The 13,812-nt window shown below is 36.1% G+C and overlaps 1 pseudogene; it reads left to right on the top strand.

Moving 5' to 3' along the window:
- Nucleotides 1-1,800: 1,800 nt before the first annotated feature.
- Nucleotides 1,801-2,730, top strand: LOC127107533 (uncharacterized; annotated as a pseudogene).
- Nucleotides 2,731-13,812: the final 11,082 nt, after the last annotated feature.

The following is a 13,812-nucleotide window of genomic DNA, read 5'->3' as shown; positions in this document are numbered from 1 at the left end:
ATGTATGGGTCCAAAGTCCAAACTTGCATTAAACAATATGGACTTGGAGGTTAGAAATGCACGATACCTAAATTGAAGTTTGCATCACAGAATTTAATACTTCCATAATTGTCAATCATGTACAACTTGAGAAAAGGACTTGTGAGAGAGATGTACGAGGGTCGTGAAGGAGTTTGTGTCTCCAACCATTATTCCACTCTCTATCGATGCTAAGGTCTGTGGGCCACCTTTTAAACCACTGCTTCGATGGATCATAGGAAGAGTTTAACATTCTCTAATAAGGTCTTCGGATTTTCAATTTTACTTTGTCTTTAATTTCAAAGGCACTTCAAATCTATTAAATTTATGGATAAATGAATCACATCTTTATTTTACTAAAGAAATATATTCTTGAAAGAAATTTCTAAAATAAATTCAGAAGTATACTTCTGTATTACACAAATCTTTTCACTCAAGTGAAAAAATTGGTGGAATATAAAAATAAAAGAAACAATAGTAGGATAAAGTAGAAATTGTCAAGTGAAAGGATCGGTGGAATATGAGAGTATACTTTCAAATTTATACAGAAAGTGTATTTTTAGATTAATTTTTTATTTATTTATAAAATAAGAGTGTGACTCACTTACGCATATATTTGATGTATTTGAAGTGCGTTCAGAAATATACTTTCAAATTTTATGAATATTTTTAGTTTTTCATAAAAGTGCTGGAACACCGTTTAAGGTGGAAAAAGTAATGTCCTTAATGTTAAACTTAAAATTAGAAAAGAGTTTTGAGCAAGAGTACATGGAAGATTAAGGAATTGTGTAGAGACATTTTTTCAAATAGACCCAAGAGAAGACACATTCAAAATGTTCAAGATAAACTAATAACAAACTTGTGCATACATACGGGTTTTTGGATGAGATATGATTTTGGACGCATATTTGTTTGCAAACTGTCATAAAAATTAAAAGTTATTTTTTTTTAAAGAATAATAGTAAATTTAAGTTGAAATAGTAATAAATGTAGAATATGAAATGTAAATAATAATATTATGAATAATATGATAAAAATAAAAATTATTAAAATTTGTATTAGATAAATCAGTCGTTTTAGTTTTTATACAAATAAGACAATGATTTTATAAGAGAGAAAACAATACACTCAATCTTTTTTAATAAGTTCCCTTAATCTTTTTCACACATTTGAAAAACATGGTCGATAAATTTCTATCATTCAATATTTAGATCAGTAGTAAAGTTGTTCCCATTTATAACAATAACATTTTTTTTCGTATATAAAAATATTTTAATCAACAATGTATTTTTTCCGTATATAACTATTATTTTTGTTTTTTGATTATTTATAAAAGTATTTGAATCAATAGTAAAATTGTTCTCGTTATCATTCAATATTTTGATCAATAACTTGATTTCTCCAATTTCATATAATTTCCTGATACAACATAATTTCCTGATAGAATAGAATATTTTGTTATAATTAGTCATAATTAATTTCTTATAATTATGTTGTATCATAATTAGATAGTTGACCAAATGTTACACATTGATGTATATATATTCTATTCTGATCAATGAAAAGGACACGATTTTCATTATCTTACATGATATCAATCATAATCGATCCCTCTCTCTAAAAAAAAAGCAAACACAGAAACGCGTTTCTTCTTCTCCCTCATTACAGTCCGTCGCCGCATGCTTCTTCTCCCTCCTTGAAGTCTGTCGCCGCAACAGGACTACCGTCCTCTGTACCACCGCCGCCGAACACGAGAATCACCCAATTCTCTTGCCTTCCGCCATGTCTGATTCAGACCATTCAGAACACAGTGACACCGATACCCACAAATCTGCCGATACTGGTGATTCTGGCCAGCCCAAGAATACCACGTCTCGAGGTTCTAAATCGGAGTTTCATCCCGCTCTTGCCGTCTCCAATATTATGAACCACATTCCTATTATTCTTGAGATGGAAAAAGATCAATATGGTACCTGGTTCGAGCTTTTCCGCATCCATGCTCGCTCACATCGAGTCCTACATCACATCGTTCCATCTATCAGAAAAGAGCCATCAGTTGTTACCGACGCTAACCATGAACAATGATCCACTCTTGATGCCACCGTTCTTCAGTAGATTTATTCCACTATTTCTACCGATTTGCTGACCACTATTCTGGAACCCAACTCCACTGCAATGGAAGCATGGAATCGCTTGGAAGATATTTTTCAGGACAACCAAAATGCTCGAGTTGTCACTCTTGAGCAAGAGTTTTCTAACACTCGTATGGAGGATTTTCGCAATGTCTCTGCTTACTATCAACGTCTTAAGATGCTTTCTAATCAGTTGAGAAATGTCAGCTCCCCTGTCAACAATCATCATCTGGTCCTTCAGCTGATCTCTGGTCTCCCAGAAGCTTACCGCAGCGTTGCTACTTTGATTCGCCAGAGCAACCCTCTTCCGACATTCTATCAGGCTCGTTCCATGCTCACTTTGGAAGAAGTCGGTATGGATAAGATGGAAAACACAGGCTCTCATGTTGCTATGCATATCACTCAACAGAAACCTACTGAAGACACATCTCAGCGTGGCAACCGCTGCCTCGGCAACCGTTCTCGCTCCCTTGGCAACCAGGGTCGCGGAGGGGGACGTGGTAACCACAACGCACCTCAATATGGAACTCCCAGTGCTCCCCCACCTTGGTCTGCTCCTTCTTGGCAACAACAACAGTAATACCCAACCTGGAAACCATGGGGTTGGACTCCACCACCATGGACTATGCCACCGTGTACGTATCCCTGTTGGTGTAAGCCCTAGAGGCCAATACTTTTGGTACTTGTATCGAATTATTTATTAATAATAAAAGGCTTTTTTTATTATGTTTGTCTACTAAAGTCCTTAGAATAAATAGTCCGTTTAATGTATCAAGTGTGACTTAATCATGAGATCACATTAAACATAAGGACATTATTCTTAAAGTATCCATAGTCGAGCTTTATTGTGAAGTGGGATAACATTAAAGCATTAAGACTATTATGTATATAGACTGATGATCACATCTCATGGATCATGGATAAGGAGTTATCAAGTCTTAAACATAGGTATGAATATTAAGAGTAATGTTTATACTAGATTGACCCGCTATGAGAATACTATATAGAATGTTATGCAAAGTGTCATAAGTTATTCTCATGGTGATAATGGTGTATACCACCCTTCGACCTGAAACCACTATGGACCCTAGATGTAGAGTCAAGTGCCTTATTGCTGATCAAACATTGTCCGTAACTGGATGATCATAAAGATAGTTGATGGGTACTCCACGAAGCGTGCTTAGGGACATGAGTGACCTAGATGGAATTTGCCCATTCTGCGTAACAGGATAAATGTCAATGGGCCCAATATTGAACTGGACAAGGATGACACGATCTATGCCTTGTGTTCAATATAGACATAAGGGCAAAAGGGTAATTGTACATATAAGTATTATCACAAAAGGATTTGTCAGATCACATGACATTTTCGTGTCTTGGGTAGCAGTGATATGTTGCTAGATACCACTCACTGTTTATTATGTTAAATATGTGATTTAATATAATTGCCAATGCCGCAAAAACCTACAGGGTCACACACAAAAGGACAGATTGATGAGAGATAAAGTAACTAAGGAATACCGTAATGTAAGGTGCCATTAAGTGAATTGTAGAACATCGTAAGGTACGGCGTACTTAAGTAGAATACGAAATATGGTAAGGTACCACGCGCTTAAGTGATTTTGGCATATTATAAGATATGTGCCACATACACTTGAGTGGGCTATTTAGCTTGCAGCCCACACAAGTGGTTTTATAAATAGAACCCTTGTGTAGAAGCATTTGTGCAGTTGCAATTTCATTTCTCTCTCACTCACTCAAAGCTTTCATTCATAGCAGCTAGCACTGAGATTGAAGGAATTCGTTCGTGTGGACTGAGTAGAGGCGTTGTCATCGTTCAACGTTCGTGATCGCTCCGTAGATCTGCATCAAAGATTACAATCGCCACAAGAGGTAACAATTCTATCACTGATCATGCCCATTCGTAAGGATCACTAAAGGAGAAATTTTAAATTCCGTTGCGTTTTGGATCGCCCTTCTCCTTCAATCCCACCTCTTAGTGGACACGCCTTGCCGGTCCTCCTAAGCAGCCATGCATTCTAGGACAGCATACTCAGGTGTATGCAACCTCTACCTCATCTCATATACCGACAGACATTGAGACCACAATGCACACCATGTCACTCCACACTTCTGACAATCAGTGATACATGGACACGAGCGCAACATCTCACATAGCCGCATCACAAGGTAATCTCTCGTCTTATTTTTCAGTAAGTAATTCAAATCAGAAGGTCATTATTTGTAGTGGCTATAGAATTCCAATTCACGATACCGAACACACACAAATAACCACATCTCACCAACCACTTCACCTTAACCATGCGTGCCCAAAAAATTATTAAAAATTTAATTTCTATGAGACGACTCACCACTGACAACAATGTTTATGTTTACTTTGACCCTTTTGGTTTTACTGTCTCTAATTTTCAGACGCGGATCACCCTTCTCAGATGTGACAGTCTTGGAGATCTTTATCCAGTTACCACTCCTCCTAGTTTTGGCGGTCTCACATCCAGTCTTTAGCATAGTCATCTTGGTTATCCTGGCGTGTCTGTTTTGAATTCCCTTCACAAAAATAAGTTCATATATTGTGAACCTTCTAATTCTTCGGTCGTTTGTGACTATTATGTTTTAGGCAAACTGGTTAAATTGCCAATTTTTTATTCTCAAACTACAACTTTGATGCCTTTTGACATTTTACATAGTGATTTATGGACGTCTCCAATTTTAAGTCATGCTGGTCATAAATATTATGTCTTATTTTTAGATGATTTTACAAACTTCTTGTGGACTTTTTCTATTAGCAGAAAATCTCATGTGTTTGAAACGTTCAAGTCACTTACTCAACTCATTCAAACTCAATTTTTGCAAAAAGTCAAAACATTTCAATGTGACAATGGCGGTGAATATAATAATGAGCTTTTTCAAAAAATATTGCACTGATCATGGTCTAGTTTTTCGCTTCTCTTGTTCCCACACATCCTCACAAAATGGGAAAGCGGAACGCAAGATAAGAACCACTAATAATATGACACACACTATGCTAGCTCATTCTTTTGTTCCCCCCTCGTTTTGGCATCATGCTCTCCACATGGAAACTTACCTGTTAAATATTATTCTCTGTAAAACACTTCATAATCAGTCACCAACATAACTCATGTATCATCGTGATCCCACCTACACACATCGCAGAGTCTTTGGTTGTCTATGTTATCCATTATTCCTGTCATCTACCATTCATAAGTTACAACCCCGCTCTACTCCGTGTGTCTTCTTGGGTTATCCGCCGAATCATAGAGGTTACAAGTGTTTTGATTTGTCTAATAGAAAATTAATAATTTCGAGGCATGTTATCTTTGATGAAACTCAATTTCCTTTCACCAAGATACACTCCCCTTCACCTCACTCTTATCAATTCCTAGATGATGATTTTCACCCCTACCTTATACATCAGTGGCAAAATCAAATTCCACCACCTGTTGCACATAACCAACCAACACCCACAATCCCAATTGACCAACCACTACCCTCAATAAACCAACAATCATAATCTCCTACCTCTTCGATCAACACACCCATTACAATAAACTCTCCATCACCACCACCAATTCAACCGCATCCACCTCCACCTACACGAACCATCACCACCCGAAGCATGAAAGGAATTGTCAAACCCCACACGATATTTAACTTATCAATGTCTCACTCTGACCACACCATCTCTCCGATACCTAAAAACCCCAAACTAGCCCTATCAGACCTGAATTGGAAATCCACAATGCAATCTGAATTTGATGCTCTTATTCGAAATAAGACGTGGGATTTAGTTCCTCGTCCTTGTGATGCTAATCTTATTCGACGTATGTGGATTTTTAGGCATAAGAAAATTTTTAATGGCTCCTTTGAGCGTTATAGGGCTCGTCTTGTAGGTGATGGAAGGTCACAGGTTGTAGGTGTGGATTGTGATAATACTTTTAGCCCCGTGGTGAAAGCCGCTACCATTCAAATAGTGCTTACCATTGCTCTCTCCAAATCCTGGCCCATTCATCAACTGGATGTCCAGAATTCCTTTTTACATGGTGATATTCATGAGACTGTTTACATGCATCAACCATTGGGTTTCCGCGACCTCTATCATCCAGATTATGTATGTTGGTTGAAGAAGTCATTGTATGGTCTCAAGCAAGCGCCTATGGCATGGTACCAACGTTTTGCTAACTATGTCGCCACCATTGACTTTCGCCATAGCACATCAGACCACTCCCTCTTCATATATCGACAAGGTTTAGACATGACCTACATTCTGCTGTATGGAGACGACATCACCCTCATCACCTCTACTCAGGTCCTCCGCCAATCAATTATGTCACTCTTAGCATCTGAGTTTGCAATGAAGAATTTAGGCCCTCTAAGTTACTTTCTGGGTATTGCAGTACCTCGTCATCCTGATGGCATATTTCTCAGTCAAAGCACCTTATCCTTCAGAGATCATTGAACATGCTGGCATGGCGTCCTGTAAACCATCAACCACTCATGTTGACACCAAGCAGAAACTCAGCACCTCCTTGAAAGAAATTTCTAAAACAAATGCAGAAGTATACTTCTATATTACACATTTTTTACTCAAGTGGAAAGATTGGTGGAATGTAAAAATAAAAGAAACAATAGTAGTATAAAGAAGAAATTGTCAAGTGAAAGGATTGGTGGAATATGGAAGTATATTTTCGAATTTATCCTTAAAATATATTTTTAGATTAGTTTTTTATTTATTTTAAAAATAAGAGTGTGACTCATATACGTATAAATTTGGTGAAATTTGAGGTGCGTCCAGAAGTATACTTCCAAATTTAGTGAACATTTTTTATTTTTCCGAAGAGTGCGAGAGCACCATTTAGGGTGGAAAAAGTAATGTCCTTAATGTTAAACTTAAAATTCGGAAAGAGTTTCGAACAAGAGTATATGGAAGATTAAGGAAGTGTGTAGAGACATTTTTTCAAATAGACCTAAGAGAAGACACATTCAAAATATTCAAGATAAACTAGTAACAAACTCGTGCCTACACACGGGGTACATTTTGGATGAGATATGATTTTGGACGTGTATTTGTTTGCAAACTGTCATAAAAATTAAAAGTTAAAAAAAGAAAAAAACTTAAAAATAATAGTAAATTTAAGTTGAAATAATAATAAACGTAGAATATGAAATATAAACAATAATATTATGAATAATATGATTAAAAATAAAAATTATTAAAACTTGTATTAGATAAATAAGTCGTTTTAGTTTTTTTTTTACAAATAAGACAATGATTTTATAAGAGAGAAAATAATTTTAAAATATACACTCAATCTTTTTTAATAAGTTCCTTTAATCTTTTTCACATATTTAAAAAATATGATCGATAAATTTCTACTATTCAATATTTGGATTATAGTAAAGTTGTTCCATTTATAAAAATAGTATTTTTTTTCTTATATAAAAATATTTTAATCAAAAATGCATTTTTCCCGTATATAACTATTATTTTTGTTTTTTGATTATTTATAAAAATATTTGAATACTTGCATTATCTTTGAGCAACATTTAAAACACTATTCAATAATAAAATTAGTGTATAATAATAATAATAAAATTAGTATATAAAAATAACACAATTATATGAAAATGGTTTTACTCTGTACCTGTCTTTTACTGACCGACACTTGATTCCATCAGTATGAAAATGGTGATACCTTTGCAGCTACCATCTTATTGACAATTTCAGTGTGTATCATATAAGCATAATCAATTGTACATTATACATTAGAATCATATAAAAAATTATTTTATAAAATTAAATATTTGAATCTTATAGCCAATTTTATTGTGTATCATATAAGCATAATCCATTACTATAGCACCTTGAGGATGATTCTTAAATACTTATCAAAATAAATATTTATGAAAAAGTTTGATAAATTATACACAGAAGAAACACTGCATCCATTGTACATTATACATTAGAATCACAACAAAAAAAGTTTCATACCTCAGGTGGATATGCATCTTTAGAGAAATTATTCAAGAGAATCCACTTATGACTATTGGTAAATGAGAATTATCATAGAGAAATCAAGAAAAACTTGATATTCAAAATCCATGTTCATCTTCTATTCCATGCACAACCAGGTTCATCAATGGTGCATCAATTTCCTCACTTAACATGGTATCAATCACCTAAGGGACCTAGTCTTCCACTGCACACATAACGCACCACTACATTCACCTCTCAACAACTTCACGATGTCAGTGACACTGTATTCATCTTATTCACGCATCTACAAGGTTGTTACTGCACTTGAAGGCTTCAGTTTCAAAGGAACAACACACAAGCCACAATCTCAAGGAGCTTCATCTCACAACACAAACAATGTTCAAGCTAACAACAAGACTACAGCATATGCTCTTACTCAAGCCAATGCCTATGTAGCTCATCAGGATCAACTGCATATCCTCAAGAGTTGGAATCTCAGGCATTGTTTGCTGATTCAAGTGCTTCTCATCATATTACATCTGATTTATTAAACTTGCATTATATTAAATCATGTGTTAGACCAAACAAAATAGTAGTTGACAATGGTAACATTCTTGAAGTTAAAACAATAGGAGATTCTAAGGTCTAGTCATCTTATAAGTCTAATCCTCTTTTAAATCTTACTGATATACTTCATGTACCACATATTACTAGGAACCTTATATCTATTTCAAAGTTTGCCAAATATAATCAGGTATACTTTGAATTCCATCATAACACATGCTTTGTGAAATCTTATGAGTCTAATCATGTGCTGCTAAAGGGATTCTTAGAAGAAAGTGGTTTATATTGTTTCAATAAGCTAAATGTAGCACCTTCCAAGGCCAACTTGAAGCTCAAGTAATAAAATTTAAATTCAGTTGTTAATAATGCTGTATCAGTTGATCAACTAGGAAGTAGCGCTAGAGCAGTAAGTCCTAACACCAATAAAGCTGATATATGGCATGCTAGGTTAGGACATGCTCACCCTAAAGCTATGCACAAAGTACTGCAAATGCATAATGTTTCTCTTAGTAGTAAAGAAACCTTTTAATTTTGTCATTCATGCTCCCTTGGCAAGTCTCACAAACAATATGCTCCCTTGTCAAATACTAGATATACTACTATGTTTAATCTGGTCCACATTGATTTATGGGGTCCCTCTCTTGCACTCTCAAGCAGTGGATACTCCTATTATATTGCATTTGTTGATGCTTTTTCCAGGTACACTTGGATTTATCTTCTAAATCACAAAAGTGATGCTTTGACTGCATTTAAAATGTTACAAAGCTATGTATCTACATAATTCACTGCTAAGATTAAAGTCATGTAGTCAGATTTTGGGGGAGAGTATAGACCTTTTACCAAACTTCTCAATGAGAAAGGCATCATGCACAGATTCACATGTCCACATACATCCCATCAAAATGGCATAGTGGAAATAAAACACAGACAAGTTGTTGAAATGGGGCTAACTCTACTTGCACATGCTTCCATGCCAATGAAGTTGTGGGATCATAACTTCACCATAATTGTTTATTTGATTAACATAATTCCGTCAAGTGCCTTACCTAAATTCAAAACACCATTTTAGGTCTTGTTCAATAAACGACCAGATTATGAAGCAATCAAAGTTTTTGGATGTGCTTTCTATCCACACTTGAGACCATACAACAAGCATAAATTGGAGTTCAAAAGTTCAAAATGCCTCTATCTTGGTGTGTCCCCCACTCACAAAGGTCACAAATGTTTGAATATGGATGGCAGAATCTTCATCTCCAAAATGTGATGTTTAATGAAACAGAGTTTTCTTACACATCAAGCATTTCTCAACCTGCTATCAGTCATAAGTCATCTAATACCTCACAAGTTATGAGGCTTTGTACATATGGCTAGTCACATCCTATTGTGCAACATCCTATCTTGCCACACACTACATATATGTCCTCTAATTCTCCTCTCCAAGAAACACATATAAGTACATCTCATGTATCTGACACAAACTCTCCTCTGGTTCATGACTCACCACCATCCGGCACACCTCAGATACAGGCTCATAACTCCATGACTAATCATCCATAATCAGTTGATATGACTGTCACACCTGTCCTTGAGTCCTTAAAAACTAGTCATATTAACCAGCATGTCTCTAGCTCAGACACGAGACCACCCTCCATTCACACACAAACATATCTACCACAAGCTCCACTTACTATAAATAATCATGCCATGCTCACTCGATCCAAAAGTGGCAGATCCAAACCCAAAGTTCTTGTGGTGCACACTGAACCATCATCCAGTAAACAAGCTCTAGCTGATCCTCAGTGGTTTCTAGCCATGAAAGTTGAGTATGATTCACTCACGCAGAATGGCACATGGGAACTTACATCCCTACCATCAGATTGGAAGCCAATTGGGTGTAAATGGGTATTCAAGGTAAAGGAGAATGCATATGGAAGCATCAACAAACTTACATCCCTACGGTCAAACCCATCACAATTAGGATCATCCTCACACTGGCCATCTCGTGCAAATGGGAAATACAACAAATGGATGTGAATAATGCTTTCTTGAATGGTGACTTAAAAGAGGAGGTATACATGTAGTAGCCATAAGGGTTTCTTGATATGGACAACACCTTAGTATGTAAACTCAAGAAGGAGATTTATGGACTGAAGCAGGCTCCACCTGCCTAGTATGAAAAACTATATCAATCTCTGATTCAGTTTGGCTTTGTCTCAAGCCAATGTGATCACTCACTCTTCATCTACCATCATCACAGTGTCACCATGTATGCTTTGGTATATGTGGATGATATCTTAATTACAAGATCCCCACCTTTACTACTACACAAACTCATCGAAAAACCGCATACTACATTTTCTCTCAAGAAGCTTGGCACACCACAATTGTTTCTGGGCATTGAGGTCCATCATCCATCAACTGGAGCCATTATCCTCACCCAAATGAAGTATAGTAAATATCTATTGTGCAAGGTGAATATGTCAGAAACAAAATGTGTTAACACACCCATGTTCAGTACGTGCAAACTCAACAAGCATGTGGATGACATCATGCTAGATCAATTCCTTTATAGGTCCACTATTGGTGCACTCCAATATGTCACCTTAACAAGGCCAGACATTGCATTCTCAGTGAACAAGGTTGACCAATACATGGATGTTCCACTTGAATCACACTAGAGTGTCATAAAAAGGATCCTATGCTATCTAAGTGGCACATGACATCATTGACTCATTTTAAAGTCATCCGCCAATCCCCCAATATTCTCACTTCGTGCATATAGTGATTCAGATTGGGCTATTGATCCTGATGACCGTAGGTCCACGTTAGGACCATGTGTCTTTCTTGGTCCCAATCTTGTGGCTTTGAGATCCAAGAAGCAGTCCCTTGTTTCCGGGTCGAGTGCATAAGCAAAATATCACGCAATAACTCATGCCACCTCTGAAATCTCATATATTAAATCATTAATTCGAGAGCTTACAATTCCCCATCTAACTCCAACTCTCTTATGTAAAAACATGAGTGTTGTCATGTTGTCTCATAATACTATAGTACATGCACAAACAAAGCACATTGAGCTTGATATTCACTTCGTTCGTGAACGTGTTATGGCAGACAAACTTCACATACAACATGTACCAGCTTTGGCCCAGGTTGCAGATATTTTCATGAAACCTCTTTCCTTCGCTTTGTTCGATAATTTTTGTGACAAACTCAAGGTTGTTTGTGTTAAACGATCATGAGTTTGAGGGGGAGTATTAGAATGTAAATATAAGGAGTATAGTGAATGTGCATGTTATGGTAGTTAGGATGCATGACAAGGTTGTTTGAGCTTGCATGAAGTTAGTTAGAATATAACTAACTTTACCCTTATATAAATATGCATTAGCCATAATCACAATGCAATGAGAATTATCATAGAGAAATTAATCAAAGCTTGATATTCATAATCCATGTTCATCTTCTATTCCATGCACACTCATGTTCATCAATGGTGCATCAATTTCCTCACTTAACACATAGAAGAAACACTGCATCCATTGTATGTTATACATTATAATCAGAACATCTTCCCCATTCAACTTCACACGATCAAGATCAGTAGGAATGTGAAACTAAAACTGCATCCTTGTGACTCAGTTACGCATAAATTTAGTGTATTTGAGGTGCGTCCAAAAGTATATTTCCAACTTTTATGAACATTTTTAGTTTTTCATAAGAGTGCTGCGGGAGCACCATTTAGGGAGGAAAAGGTAATATCCTTAATGTTAAACTTAAAATTCGGAAAGAGTTTCGAGAAAGAGTATATGGAAGATTAAGGAATAGTATAGAGACATTTTTGAAAATAAACATAAGAGAAGACGCATTCAAAATATTATAGATAAATAATTATATGACAAAAATATGTTCGAAGTGACACCAACTGTTTTTAAACTTATAACAGTTTTAGCTAGTTAAAGTGATTTTTTCTTAATCGTATTCATGTGTTAGATATGCAAACAAAATTATCTAGTGTAAATAAATTGATTAAATCTCATAGAAGAGTCACTACGCCAAATAAGGGAAAAGAGGGCGCTTATTTTGGCCTATAACAGCGCTTTTAAGCGCCCTCTAATCTGGCGCTGGCATAGGTAAAGACAGCGCTTTGTTCTCCTGGAGAAAGCGCTGTCTAAAGTGGCCACATTATAGTGCGCTTTAAGAAAAAAGCGCCCTCTGGAGTGGTCCATAAAGGGACACCTTAGAGGGCGCTTTCTGGAAAAAGCGCCCTCTAAAGTTGTCAGTGTAAAGTGTTTAGAGGGCGCTTTCTGGAAAAAGCGCCCTCTAAAGTTGTCAATGTAAAGTGTTTAGAGGGCGCTTTCAGGAAGAAGCGCCCTCTAAAGTTGTCATTGTAAAGTGTTTAGAGGGCACTTTCAGGAAAAAGCGCCCTCTAAAGTTGTCAATGTAAAGTGTTTAGAGGGCGCTTTCAGGAAAAAGCGCCCTCTAAAGTTGTCAATGTAAAGTGTTTAGAGGGCGCTTTCTGGACAAAGCGCCCTCTAAAGTGTTAGTTATTTTAAAAAAATTTGTTTGAAAAACAGTGGATATATATTTAATTGGTAACCTGTTCGCATGCTGCAAAAGTGTAAAATTCATATTGATTTCATCCTTTAATCCAATGTTATACACCATTAATCCATTGATATATACAACATGAATCCATTTATATACAACATTAATCCTCCATATATACAACATTAATATATGATTCTTTGATCAACAATATACAACAACATATTCTCAAAGTACTACAATTAAGAGAATAAAACATAGCAACCAACACCCAGTGACCACTGTATCCAAAAGCTGTCTAGTAGTTCTAACCAATACTAAACAAAAACGCCCATCCACCCATGGTGGCAAACATGTTCTGTATATCCAAAAGCTGTCTTGTAGTTCTATCGCACATCCATACAAAATAAGGCTCAACCAAAACAACAGATGGCAGCATAAGTAGTCCCCTGCAAAAAGAACACGTCCAAATGCAAATAACACAGAACTGTCAAAAGGCGATTGAGCAACAAATAGTAAACAATGGCATAAAGTTAA

This window comes from Lathyrus oleraceus, chromosome 1, assembly GCF_024323335.1.
Source record: "Lathyrus oleraceus cultivar Zhongwan6 chromosome 1, CAAS_Psat_ZW6_1.0, whole genome shotgun sequence".
Taxonomy (NCBI): Eukaryota; Viridiplantae; Streptophyta; class Magnoliopsida; order Fabales; family Fabaceae; genus Lathyrus; species Lathyrus oleraceus.
Note: the sequence above shows the minus strand (reverse complement) of the source record. Positions and strands in the feature narration are given on the sequence as shown.